This window comes from Triticum aestivum, chromosome 7A (genome assembly GCF_018294505.1).
Source record: "Triticum aestivum cultivar Chinese Spring chromosome 7A, IWGSC CS RefSeq v2.1, whole genome shotgun sequence".
NCBI lineage: Eukaryota > Viridiplantae > Streptophyta > Magnoliopsida > Poales > Poaceae > Triticum > Triticum aestivum.
Genome location: NC_057812.1, coordinates 698,697,978 through 698,714,130, shown reverse-complemented (window position 1 = coordinate 698,714,130; position 16,153 = coordinate 698,697,978). Strand labels below are relative to the sequence as shown.

The window sequence follows — 16,153 nt, the reverse complement described above, 5'->3', positions numbered from 1 at the left end:
TAATTTCCTGGTATTCTTTATGGTACTTGAAATCTTCCCCTAATGCCTGGAAATATTCCTCATGAATCAACATACTGGCCTTGAATAACTCCCCATGCGAGGGGCTCGAGGTATTGACGGAAATACAGTTATTCCTCACATAGATCCCAACTATATGTTGAGGGGGCAATGAAGTATACCGGGTGGTGATATCGATATGCAACCAAATTACCGCAGATAGGAAATACTTGGTAGATATCCACATATCAAAGATAGAGGGGAATAATATTATGCAGTTCTATCATGAGCGTGTAAAACTGCATGACTCCAACGTAAAGTTGGTAAGTTGCAATTCCAAAGTAAAGATAATGCAATGAGCTTAACTCTTTGGATAGGATTCTACCAAACCATTTTGAGTCTAGACATTAGGACAAATTGCTAAACTTCAATCCAAAGGCCATACAGAAGGCACTCAAGGAGAATTCTGCAATGTTATCCATTCGATTTGCTTGAAATCGATGTCAGGATAATGGCCAATGGTTTCGTGTGAATAAAGCACACACTTAAGACCATCATGTAGATATGTCTTTTAGAACCATGGAATATCTGAATAGTCTAGTCAATGGATGGGAAGAGCCACTTACCTCAACTTGACGCATTCAAGGAGTCTGAGTGGTTCAACGTAGACTTTAAGGTGTGGGAGCCTTAAAATTAGCTTCCCTGTGTCACTTGTAGTGCACATAAAATCCAAATGTTATTAGAATTTAGCATCATAACAATCATAAACCAGTGGAATTGTTAATAGTTTTGGTTTCAACCCAATGTCAATGATGACCAAAGCAGGAATGCCAAGTTTGTCATGCAAAAGACACATTGGAAAACTATCTCGTGCGCAACATGTGCTACGGGTTTTGTAGTATGTGTAGTGCAATGCCGATGATACATAGAGAATGTGCTTGCCATATCCGTTGCATATGGTAAAGAGAAGATATTCCTCTTTGTTGTCATCATAAGTTTCGCTATGGAAACTATTTTGACGGATACCTCTATAGTTTAGTAGGGTACGAGTTAAACCTGGGAAGCAATAAAGCATCCCGATGTTACTCGGGTACCCACAAGAATAGTAAATATGATTCGAGTTGAGGCAACAAATACCTCATCGCATCTAGCGATTTTAAAATATCTCCTTTCTCTCAATGAGAGTGAAAACATTGGACTTCCCTGAGTATAGAGTTTGTGGTGCATATGTCCACAAGGCACATATCATTTTTCATCGGATTGACTCCGGTAGAAATCTATATATAGACATGAAGATTCTCAATATGAAAATCACTGTCAGATATATAGAATACATACAAATGTATTTGTACCAAAGTGTTGATACAATATATTGTGATATACAATATATGATGACAACAATACTTATGTTCTTATTAGAACATCATAAATGGACATAAATTATGTTGACCACTTAGGAGATTGAGAGACTAGACGAAGTCTTCAAACATGTTAGTTGAGTCATATTCAACCATCATATTCTCCGTGCCCATAGGGTCCCGTCACTGCTGGTGATGTCGGGTTGAAGGTTGAAGTGAGCTCCAAACCTTTGCCCTTGAGGTCTGTTGTGTCCTAGGAATTGCTGATACAGAATAACCAGATGCAGAGATCTGAATCGATATAATGCCTTATGATGTATAAGACAATATTTTTCTGTTAGCGGTGTGATTCCGACCAGAGGTTAATCATGTGGTCTTGGATTGCACACACTATTCCACAAGACACAAGAGTGATCATGATGTCCATGCCCAGGTAGGGTAGTGGTGGCGATTGAGGGCGAATGCCTCAAATTCTCTAGCCATCGATTACCAGAGATAGTTAATTTACGATTAGTAAATTGAAGACCATCATGGTAATGTTGTAAAATTAATGGATATTTCAAGAAGTTATCTTGAAACCATTAATGTGAATCTCAAATTGCTAAGCATGACACCTTGAAGATAATCTCCAAAATGAAGTAGATCTCGCAGCACTAGGGAGTATAATCTGATGAAATCAGTAGATACTCACTCCTAATGCCTTATGTCATGACTTAGTAAAATGAATGGGAGTGCACAATGTTGTGCAATCATAATGTCAAATTTGACAAAATGTAGGCTTAAATAGTAGTGGTGATAATCTGCAAAGCAGTAGATCTACACACTACCTCGGGATCCCAATACATCAATTTGAAGAAATCACTAAGAATTTTGCGTATGTATTTGTAAGAAATTAAAAATCTCAATTGCAAATAGACGTATTAATCTTGACATGTAGCGAACATGAAGATACATACATTCCGGAATACATCATACTCAACGGAAATACACTACTTTTGTAATGAATAGTAATGATGTTGTAAACTTGATGTTCAAGTGAGAACTTGAATTGTATAGACCTCAAATTAAATGAGATGATGTTGTATCAAGTTGCCAAATTATTCAGCAAAGTGAATTAATATTTCACGAGAGAAAATTAATCTCAATCGCAATGAGATTGTTTTGCGAGAGAAGAAAATTCTCAATTGCAAATCAGTACTCTAGAGGTACTAAATTTATCTTTGCAAGAGATAAAAACAAATCTCAATTGCAAATAATAGATGTAATTAATCTCAACATGTAAGAAACATGGAGATATATTACATCAACATATTATATGGAATACATAGTACTCAACATATTTACAGTACTGAAATTTAAGTACTGTAATTAACAGTGTCTAAAACAGAGTTAAACTGTTGTTAATAGAACAAAATGCGAAATTAATCAAGACAAATGTAGGATTAATTCGGCAAAATTGTCCAGGATTTAAAATGGACTGAAAACACATGGGCCTTCTGGCCCATATGGCCTTACAGATGCAGTGGCCGCGTCGTGCGCCGGGGGGCTTCACCGCGGAGGACGGTCTAGGAGCCGCGGCCTCAGGTGCCCTCCGCGCGTCTCCGCGCGGGCAGCGACCACGTCGCGGAGCGGCTGCGAAACCGGTGGTTCTGGTGTCACGGTCCAGCGCGGGGCCAAGGCCAGAGGAAGCAGATGCCATCGTCGCTATGCGACTCGATGTGCAGCAGTGCCGTCGCCGGAGAGTGCGTCGCCAAAACGCTCCGCCAGGCCGCGCCAGATTGTGGCATGCGAGGATGCAGGCCGCTGCCAGCCTAAACCGAGCGCAGTCGGTTGTTGTGGTCTGGCGAAGAGCGGACGTCGTCAAGGACGATCCCAGGTAAGAGCCGAAGGGAATGATTCCATGTAGCATTTGTTGTGTGCAGGAAAGAAATCAAAAAAGAAGCACCTTGTTTCTTGTCGATCTTTGATTTCGTTCCTAATCCTTCCCTCATTCTTGGTATTCTGAAGGCTAACGGCTCTGGAAGATGGAATTGGAGATCTTCTGAGTTGATGTCGCTCTTCTTTGGATTTCCTTTCTGTCAAGAGTGTTGCAGGCACGGCGGCCTGGCCGGCAGCGTCGAAGTCCGCTGCGATCCAGGGCCATTGAGTTGGTGGAATAGCCCTCGCCTCTGTGCGTGCGTAACCTCCATCTCGGGCATGCTCTTTTCTTTCGCTGTACGCCGATAGAATCGTTCCGCTGGAAGCGTGCTGATAACGTATTATGCCTTGTACAATGGGAGGTGCTTAGAGAAATAAACCAGGTTTTTTAAATACCGGTGCTTATTTATACAGAATAGACGCTTAACTAAGCGTCTCTCTTGTAGAAATAGGCATCGGTGCTTCAGAAAAACCGGATTTATTTTTCTAAGTATCTCACTAAGCATCTCCCATTGTGCAAGGCCTTAAAGAGCAACGAGAGAGACAAAGAAGTAAAAATGAATCCTTGTTCTCATTGATGATGGGTTACACATATATATAGCCCTCGAAGGGGTGTCTTCGAAGGGACACGAGGCAACTGCCTCCTTTAAAAAATAGGGATTAATAGGATTAATTAAATCCTAACACTAACCACCAAATATCACAAAATCTGGCATGAACGTCACAACTGGGTGTGCTTGGGCGCTGGCCCGCTGGCTCGATGTGGTGATTTCCCGGGCTGCTCGTACCTTTCGGGGGAATGGGGTGTGTCGGGATAACTATTGAAGCTACGGGCTGCAACTCGGCTAAGGTGTGACCGCGCAGTGCAGTGTATATGCACACATGTATCAGTCCATGTATAAACGAATCGTATTTTTGCGTATACGGGATTTCGGCCAGCCGGGCGGCTGACCATAGTCGCCCCTACCGTGGCGCTGCCACTGGCTGGACGGGTATGCTGACGCTGAGTCAGCAGCTGGAGGGCATGCTGGCGCTGCGTCCCACTACGTGGCCGTGACACCGCGCCACGCGTCCTCCCATGCGTTGCAGTGGACGCATGGTTCAGATCTTTGACTGCGTGGATTTGAGGCAGAGATGTGTTGAACATTCCACTAATTTTCTGGTATTCTTTATGGTACTTGAAATCTTCCCCTAATGTCTGGAAATATTCCTCATGAATCAACATACTGGCCTTGAATAACTCCCCATGCGAAGGGCTCGAGGTATTGACGGAAATGCAGTTATTCCTCACATAGATCCCAACTATATGTTGAGGGGCCAATGAAGTATGCCGGGTGGTGATATCGGTATGAAACCGAATTACCGCAGATAGAAAATACCTGGTAGATGTCCACATATCAAAGATAGACAGAAATAATATTATGCAGTTCTGTCATGAGCGTGTAAAACTGCATGACGCCAACGTAAAGTTGGTAAGTTGCAATTCCAAAGTAAAGATAATGCAATGAGCTTAACTCTTTGGATAGGATTCTACCAGACCATTTTGAGTCTAGACATTAGGACAAATTGCTAAACTTTAATCCAAGGGCCATAGAGAAGGCACTCAAGGAGAATTCTGCAATATTATTCATTCGATTTGCTTGAAATTGATGTCAGGATAATGAGCCAATGGTTTCGTGTGAATAAAGCACACACTTAAGACCATCATGTAGATATGTCTTTTAGAACCATGGAATACCTGAATAGTCTAGTCAATGGATGGGAAGAGCCACTTACCTCAACTTGATGCATTCAATTGTCTGAGTGGTTCAGCGTAGACTTTAAGGTGTGGGAGCCTTAAAATTAGCTTCACTGTGTCACTTGTAGTGCACATAAAATTCAAATATTATTAGAATTTAGCATCATAACAATCATAAACCAATGGAATTGTTGATAATTTCGGTTTCAACCCAATGTCAATGATGACCAAAGCAGGAATGCCAATTTTGTCATGCAAAAGACACTTTGGAAAACTATCTCGTACGCAACATGTGCTACGGGTTTTGTAGTATGTGTAGTGCAATGCCGATGATACATAGAGAATGTGCTTGCCATATCCGTTGCATATGGTAAAGAGAAGATATTCCTCTTTGTTGTCATCATAAGTTTCGCTATGGAAACTATTTTGATGGATACCTGTATAGTTTAGTAGGGTACGAGTTAAACCTGGGAAGCAATAAAGCATCCCGATGTTACTCGGGTACCCACAGGGATAGTAAATATGACTCGAGTTGAGCCAACAAATACCTCATCGCATCTAGCGATTTTAAAATATCTCCTTTCTCTCAATGAGAGTGGAAACATTGGACTTCCCTGAGTATAGAGTTTGTGGTGCATATGTCCACAAGGCACATATCATTTTTCATCGGATTGACTCCGGTAGAAATCTATATATAGACATGAAGATTCTCAATATGAAAATCACTGTCAGATATATAGAATACATACAAATGTATTTGTACCAAAGTGCTGATACAATATATTATGATATACAATATATGATGACAACAATACTTATTTTCTTATTAGAACATCATAAATGGACATAAATTATGTTGACCACTCAGGAGATTGAGAGACTAGACGAAGTCTTCAAACATGTTAGTTGAGTCATATTCAACCATCATATTCTCCGTGCCCATAGGGTCCCGTCACTGCTGGTGATGTCGGGTTGAAGGTTGAAGTGAGCTCCAAACCTTTGCCCTTGAGGTCTGTTGTGTCCTAGGAATTGCTGATACAGAATAACCAGATGCAGAGATCTGAATCGATATAATGCCTTATGATGTATAAGACAATATTTTTCTGTTAGCGGTGTGATTCCGACCAGAGGTTAATCATGTGGTCTTGGATTGCACACACTATTCCACAAGACACAAGAGTGATCATGATGTCCATGCCCAGGTAGGGTAGTGGTGGCGATTGAGGGCGAATGCCTCAAATTCTCTAGCCATCGATTACCAGAGATAGTTAATCTACGACTAGTAAATTGAAGACCATCATGGTAATGTTGTACAATTAATGGATATTTCAAGAAGTTATCTTGAAACCATTAATGTGAATCTCAAATTGCTAAGCATGACACCTTGAAGATAATCTCCAAAATGAAGTAGATCTCGCAGCACTAGGGAGTATAATCTGATGAAATCAGTAGATACTCACTCCTAATGCCTTATGTCATGACTTAGTAAAATGAATGGGAGTGCACAATGTTGTGCAATCATAATGTCAAATTTGACAAAATGTAGGCTTAAATAGTAGTGGTGATAATCTGCAAAGCAGTAGATCTACACACTACCTCGGGATCCCAATACATCAATTTGAAGAAATCACTAAGAATTTTGCGTATGTATTTGCAAGAAATTAAAAATCTCAATTGCAAATAGACGTATTAATCTTGACATGTAGCGAACATGGAGATACATACATTCCGGAATACATCATACTCAACGGAAATACACTACTTTTGTAATGAATAGTAATGATGTTGTAAACTTGATGTTCAAGTGAGAACTTGAATTGTATAGACCTCAAATTAAATGAGATGATGTTGTATCAAGTTGCCAAATTATTCAGCAAAGTGAATTAATATTTCACGAGAGAAAATTAATCTCAATCGCAATGAGATTGTTTTGCGAGAGAAGAAAATTCTCAATTGCAAATCAGTACTCTAGAGGTACTAAATTTATCTTTGCAAGAGATAAAAACAAATCTCAATTGCAAATAATAGATGTAATTAATCTCAACATGTAAGAAACATGGAGATATATTACATCAACATATTATATGGAATACATAGTACTCAACATATTTACAGTACTGAAATTTAAGTACTGTAATTAATAGTGTCTAAAACAGAGTTAAACTGTTGTTAATAGAACAAAATGCGAAATTAATCAAGACAAATGTAGGATTAATTCGGCAAAATTGTCCAGGATTTAAAATGGACTGAAAACACATGGGCCTTCTGGCCCATACGGCCTTACAGATGCAGTGGCCGCGTCGTGCGCCGGGGGGCTTCACCGCGGAGGACGGTCTAGGAGCCGCGGCCTCAGCTGCCCTCCGCGCGTCTCTGCGCGGGCAGCGACCGCGTCGCGGAGCGGCTGCGAAACCGGTGGTTCTGGTGTCCCGGTCCAGCGCGGGGCCAAGGCCAGAGGAAGCAGATGCCATCGTCGCGATGCGACTCAATGTGTGGCAGCGCCGTCGCCGGGGAGTGCGTTGCCAAAGCGCTCCGCTGGGCCGCGCCAGATTGTGGCATGCGAGGATGCAGGCCGCTGCCAGCCTAAACCGAGCGCCGTCGGTTGTTGTGGTCTGGCGAAGAGAGGACGTCGTCAAGGACGATCCCAGGTAAGAGCCGAAGGGAATGATTCCATGTAGCATTTGTTGTGTGCAGGAAAGAAATCGAAAAAGAAGCACCTTGTTTCTTGTCGATCTTTGATTTCGTTCCTAATCCTTCCCTCGTTCTTGGTATTCTGAAGGCTAACGGCTCTGGAAGATGGAATTGAAGATCTTCTGAGTTGATGTCGCTCTTATTTGGATTTCCTTTCTGTCAAAAGTGTTGCAGGCACGGCGGCCTGGCCGGTGGCGTCGGAGTCCGCTGCGATCTAGGGCCATTGAGTTGGTGGAATAGCCCTCGCCTCTGTGCGTGCGTAACCTCCGTCTCGGGCATGCTCTTTTCTTTCGCTGTACGCCGATAGAATCGTTCCGCTGGAAGCGTGCTGATAACGTATTAGGCCTTGTATAATGGGAGGTGCTTAGAGAAATAAATCAGGTTTTTTTTAAGTACCGGTGCTTATTTATACAGAATAGACACTTAACTAAGCGTCTCTCTTGTAGAAATAGGCATCGGTGCTTCAGAAAAACCGGATTTATTTTTCTAAGTATCTCACTAAGCATCTTCCATTGTGCAAGGCCTTAAAGAGAAACGAGAGAGACAGAGAAGTAAAAATGAATCCTTGTTCTCATTGATGATGGGTTACACATATATATAGCCCTCGAAGGGGTGTCTTCGAAGGGACACGAGGCAACTGCCTCCTTTAAAAAATAGGGATTAATAGGATTAATTAAATCCTCACACTAACCACCAAATATCACAAAATCTGGCATGAACGTCACAACTGGGTGTGCTTGGGCGCTGGCCCGCTGGCTCGATGTGGTGATTTCCCGGGCTGCCTGTACCTTTCGGGGGAATGGGGTGTGTCGGGCTAATTATTAAAGCTACGGGCTGCAACTCGGCTAAGGTGTGACCGTGCAGTGCAGTGTATATGCACACATGTATCAGTCCATGTATAAACGAATCGTATTTTTGCGTATACGGGATTTCGGCCAGCCGGGCGGCCGACCATAGTCGCCCCTACCGTGGCGCCGCCACTGGCTGGACGGGTATGCCGACGCTGAGTCAGCAGCTGGAGGGTACGCTGGCGCGGCGTCCCACTACGTGGCAGTGACATCGCGCCACGCGTCCTCCCATGCGTTCCAGTGGCCGCTTAACATGCCCACTTAAGGCCCTCTCGTCCTTCTCCGAGGGCACATCTCTCTCAGCAGTGGCAAACCAGTAAACAAGAAAGCTTGGGCGTAGGTCGCAGATAGGCAGCGAGAAGAGGAGAGCATCGTCCACCATGTGGCCGGAGATGAAGGCGTGGGCCTCCATGGCCGACGACCCGCTGAAGCGCGCCTCGTCGTCGGCGACGAGCCCGTCCAGCCCCATGCGCCGCTTCAGCCCCACCACGATGGCCGTCGGCGGCCTCCTCGCCGTCGGCACCGTCGGCTACTTCATGTTCATGGGCAAGGACGACAGGCAGCGCGAGCGCGACAGGCACAACGAGCGCCTGGCTCACCGCACCTGAGAAGCTGTTGCCGTCGCCGGAGTCCTTCGCCGTAGCTTACCAGTAACCACCGCATGACAAATAAGATCCCCCCCTTCTGGGTGTTGGTGTACAAATCCCGTGTGCTCTGCTTCTCTGTACTCTTTTATCAGTGGAACATGCATAGATTTCACTGAGCATGTATGGTCTCTTCTGCACTGAACATGGTTAATCCTCTGAACTTTAGCACCGCACGAATTCAGAGAGCTGTGTGTAGTTTACTGTAAGGATACACGCGTACACTTATCAGAAGTTCACCCATTCGCCTAAGATAACGCCTGAAGAAGCAGAGCTAGTTAAGAAGTTGTCTAGTCGATCTCGAGGGAGGAGTAGATGAGGCTGGTGAAGCAGAAGCAGGCGTAGAAGCCGACGGTGCCGGTGAGGGTGAAGAAGGCGTACGAGGCGACGAGCATGTAGCCAAAGTAGAGCGCGCCGGAGACCACCTTGGTGGTGTCCAGCTTGGCGAAGAAGTAGAAGGCGGCGCAGAGGAAGAGGTAGAGCGCCGACGAGCCGGCCGTCAGGTAAGTACGACCTCCACAACCACCGGTAGTCCTCGCCGCAGAGCTGGAAGTAGCGGAGCACCACGGGCCCGTCATACTGGCCCTTGACGCCGACGTGCACGCCGTGCTGGTACACGGTGGGCGCATCGTGGTCCAGCCTCTTGATCGGCACCACCAGAGGGAGGTTATCGAGGATCCTGCAAGGAACCGACCATTTGACACGACGAACCCATTAGTGAACCGTGTGACCGATCTCTGAACATTTCTGTATCCACCATATGCATCTGCTCTGATATGCTCACATGTTGACGCGGTGGTGGTCGTCGTCGATCTTGTCCTTGACGTCGTTGGCCCTCTCCTCCTGGGTGAGCATGGTCCTGCAGACGATCGATCTGGCACAGCCTCGGCTCCCGCATCTCGGACTGCAAACCCAGTCACAAATTCACACAATTCGCATAGTCAGTACCTACCTACGCTCCCTCACTCGGTCACGAATTCACACAAGCGCCCTCAATTAGTTCTTCGTGCTGGTTGGTGCTTCTACATGTTCCTAATACGTGGCGACTATTTCTCGTCTTAAGTGAGTCGAGAGGAAACTCTTGCGCCGAGGTTTTCCTGATCGTGCACTACTAGCCAACACACCAGCATACAATTCGTGATATGTACAAGGACGTGATCTACTTGAAGCGAGTGCAGCCGGTTTTCTCCAGTTTTTTTTTTCCTTTTGTTCGTTTCTGTCATTTTTCTTTTCTTTTTCGTTCTCCTTTTTTCAGTCTTGTTGCATTTGCTTCTTCATTTTTTATCTCTTTATTTCTTTGGTTTCTGTTTCTTTTTTGGTTTTCATTATTTTTGTTTTTCCTTTGTTGTTTTTGTTTTTCATTCTACATTCTCGTATACACGATCAACATTTTTTCAGATACTTGTTCAACAATTTTCAGACTTTTTTGAAGTGTTTTTTGTAATATTTATTTACAATATTTAAAGTATAAAAAATCAAAGTAAAAACAGAAAACATAAAACATAAAAAGAACAGGAAAAAGCGGTTGTGGCCTCCCGCGCTTGTGAGCCGGCCCAACTCGCTCGCCCCTTCAGCGAGTCTGAGGCCAGACTCGCTGAAGGCGAGATATAGGCGCGCCCTTCCTAACAATCTGGAAAACAATAACAGGACGCGTGCATTTAGGCCGGACATTTTTCGCGTAGAGATCTTCAAAACCAAATCCCATGTTAATAGGTTTTGACGAACATTTTTTTTACCAAAAAACCAGACAAAAAAGAAACTGAAAAGAAAACCAAACGAGGAGCACGGGTTTTCTCCTGTGCCTTTCATAAAATCACAACCGTGCCTCTCGTGAAAGCAAAACAATGATTCTCGTGAAAAAAAACGCATTTCTTTTTCCATTTTTGAGGATGTGCGGGCGTGACTCTCGCGAGAGCACAACCATGCCTCTCGCGGAAGCAAAACCATAACTTCCGCGAAAGGAAAAAAATAGAAAACTTATTTTTTTCCGCTTTCGAGAGACACGGCCGTGACTCTCGCGAAAGCACAACCATGCCTTTCGCGGAAAGCAAAACCGTGACTTTCGTAAGGAAAAAAACAGAAAACACGTTTTTTTCGTTTTTGAGAGGCATGTTCGTGACTCACGAAGCAAAACCGTGCCTGTAACGGAAGCAAAACTGTCTCTCGCAAAAGAAAAAAAAACAAAGAACGTGTTTTTTTCGTTTCGAGAGGCACGGTCGCGATTCTCGCAAAAGCACAACCATGCCTCTTGCGGAAGCAAAACCGTGACTCGCAAAAGGAAAAAAACAGAAAATGTATTTTTTCCGTTTCCGAGAGGCACGGCCGTGACTCGCGCGAAAGCACAACCACGTCTTTCGCGGAAGCAAAATCGTGACTCTCGCGAAAGAAAAAAAATACAGAAAACGCGTTTTTTCGTTTTCAAGAGGCATGGTCGTGACTCTTGCAAAAGCAAAACCATGACCCTTGCGAAATGAGAAAAAAAGAAAGCGCGTTATTTCATGCAATTTTTGTTAATTTTGTTTAATCAAAAAGCTAAGGTAGACCGGTGAAAAACCAAAATATTGAAAAACTCTGAAAAAAAGACTGTTTAAAAAGCCGAAAATGCATGCAAAAAAATAAAAAAAAATCCAAAAGGAGTGCCCAGAACGCGACACGTGACGATTGTCTGAGAGCACACCAAATAACGCTGATCGTTGCCAGGCTCTTGAAGAAGCGCTCGTTAACTAGTTGTTTTCGCGAGTATCCCAGGCCCGTCGTTAAATCCTCCCTGCTTAAAGGGAGGCGCAGGTTACCCCACTTAACATGGGCTGGGCCTCTTAGCACCATGTGCACGTTTGGTGAGAGGCAATTGAAAGTTTTGTGCATGCAGGTAGCTGTATCTGGAGGAATTGAAACGTTTGGTGAGCAATGATGTAGTGTAGCAAACCAGGTTACTGTACCGAACATCTTTTAACATTTCGAAACTATTTTTTGAACCAGAAACAATTTTGAAAGTGCAAACATTGTTTTAAATTTTGAAGAAAGTTTGAAGACACATACTTTTGACAATTCAAGTTTTTTTTAATTTATGAACAACTTTCAAAAAACACGAACATTTTTTGTTTTTAGAATATTACTCCCTCCGCTCGGAATTACTTATCGTAGAAATGGATGTATCTAGATGTATTTTAGTTCTAAATACATCCATTTCCGAAACAAGTAATTCCAAATGGAGGGAGTATTACAATTCAGAACGTTAGAAAAATGAATGTATTTTAAGTTTTGTAACCTTTTTGTGAAAATATGTTTATTTTTAAAATGTCAAACATATAAAAAATGCAAAAAAATCAAATATTTTTTATTGAAAACACGACCATATCATTGCAATTTCTTAAAAAAATTTAAAATTTTAAAAAAACGAGTAAAAGAAAAAACCACCTAAGTATAAGCAAAAACCTAAAAAAATAGTAGAGAAAAACAAAACCAAAAACCAAAAACCAAAATGAAAGCTTCTAGAATCTTCATAAATCAGATAGAAAACCAGACAGCAAAACAGAAAAACCGAAAAACGTCGCACTACCCTGGCAAAAATGGGCCGGCCTATCTGGAGCGGTCCCATCGCTCATCTGTGCGAGAGGGTACATATTTGACGCAAAAAAAAAGGTCAAATAAGAATTCCCACAGTTCCCTATTTGACGTTTTTCATCGAAATGGCACCCAAGCGACGCCCAAATGCACATAGGCGTTCTACAAGGCAATGTAGGAGCCCTGTAGCAACAGCGACCATTCCTAAGGATTGATAGTGAGTTTTAGCTGTTTTGTTTTGATTCTTCCGTGTTGCTCAATCTTTTTTGTCGACCAGTTTTAGTCAAATTTTTATATTTCCCTTTCTTTTCATTTCCTTTCTTGAAAGAATGTTCACTATTTTTAAAACATTCTTTGAAATTCATGAATATTTTTCAAATTTATGAACATTTTTATAATTTTTGTGAATGTTTTAAATTAGATGAACATTGACAAAATATATAAATTTTCGAAATATTTTATAAATTGGTTACATCTTGGAAATACACAAGCATTTTTTACAATTGGCGATTTTTTTAATTTTGTGCCCTTTTTTAAATTCTCAAAACATTTTTTGTTGAGAATTTTTTTATTAAATTTTCGTACATTTTCTAATTCACGTATATTTCTTAATATCGTAATTATTTGCAGCTGGTTATTTGGGAGATAATCAGAAGACCAAAAGGGAATCGGTAATGTCCTGATCGCCAAAAGGGCTGGCCCAGTCACAGGCTGGCCAGGTTAACATGGGTTGGGCCTGTCCTGGCTCATCACCGGCTAATTTTGCTGTTAGCATTATGGACAAGTTTGGCTGGTCATGACCATATACACAACCTTTTGCCAAACTTTGCCACAAGTTTGGCAGCAGTTTGTAGGCGCGATGTTTGCGTAGTATATATGGTGGAGACGTGGAGTAGCTATAGCATGCTGTATGTTTGAGCAGCCTGCTCTAGTAAATTTTGCGAGATCCTGTAACAATTTTGGCAACCTGTTTCTTCATGCTGGCAAAATATGGAATGAATCAAACCAGCCAAAAGTTATCGGAGACACTGGCTTGATGTAGCTCCATTGGATATCCCCCCCCCCCCCCCCCCCCCCCCATATCATGCCATGCACGTGCGCTTTTACACATTATATAGCCCATTGTGAAGAAGGGAAGTCCTTTCTCACGCATATAGTTACTAGGAATTACTCATTTACTAGAAAAAGAATCATTTTTTATTCAAGAATTCGTTCGATTAATCAGTTAACGGGACAGTTAATCGCTACTCGCAGGGTTGCTGAATCGAATAGTACATATTCATTGTGTTAACTTGCCAGGCCGATTAATTGGCCTGTCAGACTGATTAATCAGTTGTTAGGCCGATTAATCACTGCTACCCATTAATTTGTGGGCAGAAAAAGGCCAAAATTCTGGCCCGTAACCCCTCCCATCCCCCTCTCGCTCCTCAATAACTCGGATTTGACCAAACAATAGCATATTTTGATATATTACATAGTTGAGAGCATGAGAGTATGGTAGTAATACGTAAAAAAACAAGATACATGCTGGCAAGTTCCTATTTAATTTACCGATTAATGATCGACCGATCAATCCAGTTGATAGTCTGATTTACCGATTAATCGCTGCTCCCAAGCCGGCCGTGCAGCTACTAGTGACCGATTTCCTTAACAATGTTTTTTTCCTGAAGGCCAATGCACTTGTAATGTTGCATTATCTAAATTGCAAGTTATACTAATCCATTTTTCCTGCTATAAATAGAACCATTCCTCCCTCCAGCATTGCCTTTTGTATGCATGTACTGATGTCATATATCCAAGTCTGGAAATATGCCTAAACACTTGTGCCTTATCCTCTAGCAAGACTCTCCTTTTCTGATCCATCATGCATGTGCATGTCCAGGGCTCCAGAGACGGGTACACTAGCAATATTTTTCCTGTCATTCTTAATTATACACAACTCTGGCATGCATCATTGCACCAAATCATGTCCTAATTAAGCATGCCACGAAAGTACGTATCGTAGTGGCAATAATTTATATGTCCTAACTAACTAACCTGTACTATGTCCTTATCCTTTCAAGAATGTGCAGTGGAAATGTTATCCGGCCCCTAAGCATCCGTAATCACATGCAAGGCATGCATGCCTACAAAGGAGATGGCTAGCTATAGCTAAAAAGTTCGATACAGTTTTGCTGTGTATTTTTTTTTTGAAACAAGGCAAAAGGCTTGCCATTTTCATTAATAAAGAAGAGGGTTTAAGACAAGACTCCCTAGAGAGGGTAAAAAAAGTCTATCACTCTCGCGGCATTACAGCGCCCAAGTTTTTCGCTCCCGCCATCACCCATAATCTAACTTCCTCCTTAATGTTTCGCACTAGCACCGCGGTGGGGGTCGCCGAGTTGCGGAAGACTCTCGCATTGCGCTCTTTCCAAATCTCCCAAGAGACGAGCATCAAAAGGGAGGTCATCGCTGACCGCGAAGGGGCCCTCGATTGGGCGATCCGGAGCCACCAGTCTTTCACCGAAGTAGCAGTGCTCCACTCCGTAGGGATGACGTCTTGGAGCCCAAGCCATTGGACAATGTCGCACCACACCCTTACAGAAAAACGACAGTGGCAAAGAAGATGTGTGGAGGATTCTCCGGTTTGCATACAGAGGGGGCAGAGACCACAGTTTGGCCATCCACGGCGCGCGAGTCTATCAGCAATCCAGACTCTATTTTGCATCACGAGCCAGGCGAAAAATTTGCATTTCGGCGGCGCCCAAGATTTCCAAACAGTCACATGCATGGGCGAGCGTGTGTGTCCTCCAAATTGCGCATTGTAGGCTGACTTTGCTGAGTAGGTGCCGTCCATAGTGAATTTCCAAGTAATCCTATCAAGGGCATCAGCCACAAGATGAGTGGCACTGATCTTCTCCCAAAGGGAGGCGAACTGCTGAATGTGTTCCAGGGAGAGACCTTGATGCGGATTAATTTGACTCACCCAGAAGTTGTTTTGCAAGGCTTCCTGGACCGTCGACTTCTTCTTTTTGGAACACTCAAAAAAGTTTTGCTGTGTATGCCTTCATGAAACTTTAAACTTCGAAATCTTAAATGATTAGCCGGTGGCTTCGAGGGATACGAATTCTCAGATTATCTGTACTTATAAATAGGTATCACTACTCCGTTCGTTCTGACAACGTCAAATGCTCATGTCCTAGTTAATTGTTGGAGTGTATATGTAGACATATTACTTGCTTGCCTCAAACACAAGGATTAGCTGTATCATCACGTTCGCAACAAATCATATACTCCTTCTGTATCAAAATATAAAATGTTTTTTGACACTATGGGAGTACTTCTTTTGAAATAGACGGGGTTCTGGATGTCTCACAGGCTATGATATGCCTTTGAGCATTTCTTTTTACAAATGTGCAA

The 16,153-nt window shown here is 42.8% G+C and overlaps 1 long non-coding RNA gene across 1 annotated transcript; it reads left to right on the top strand.

Annotated features, from left to right (window-relative positions):
- The first annotated feature begins 8,926 nt into the window (after window positions 1–8,926).
- Window positions 8,927–9,312, top strand: LOC123154946 (uncharacterized). The gene has a single exon (XR_006477133.1). It is a non-coding gene; the product is annotated as an uncharacterized lncRNA (long non-coding RNA).
- Window positions 9,313–16,153: the final 6,841 nt, after the last annotated feature.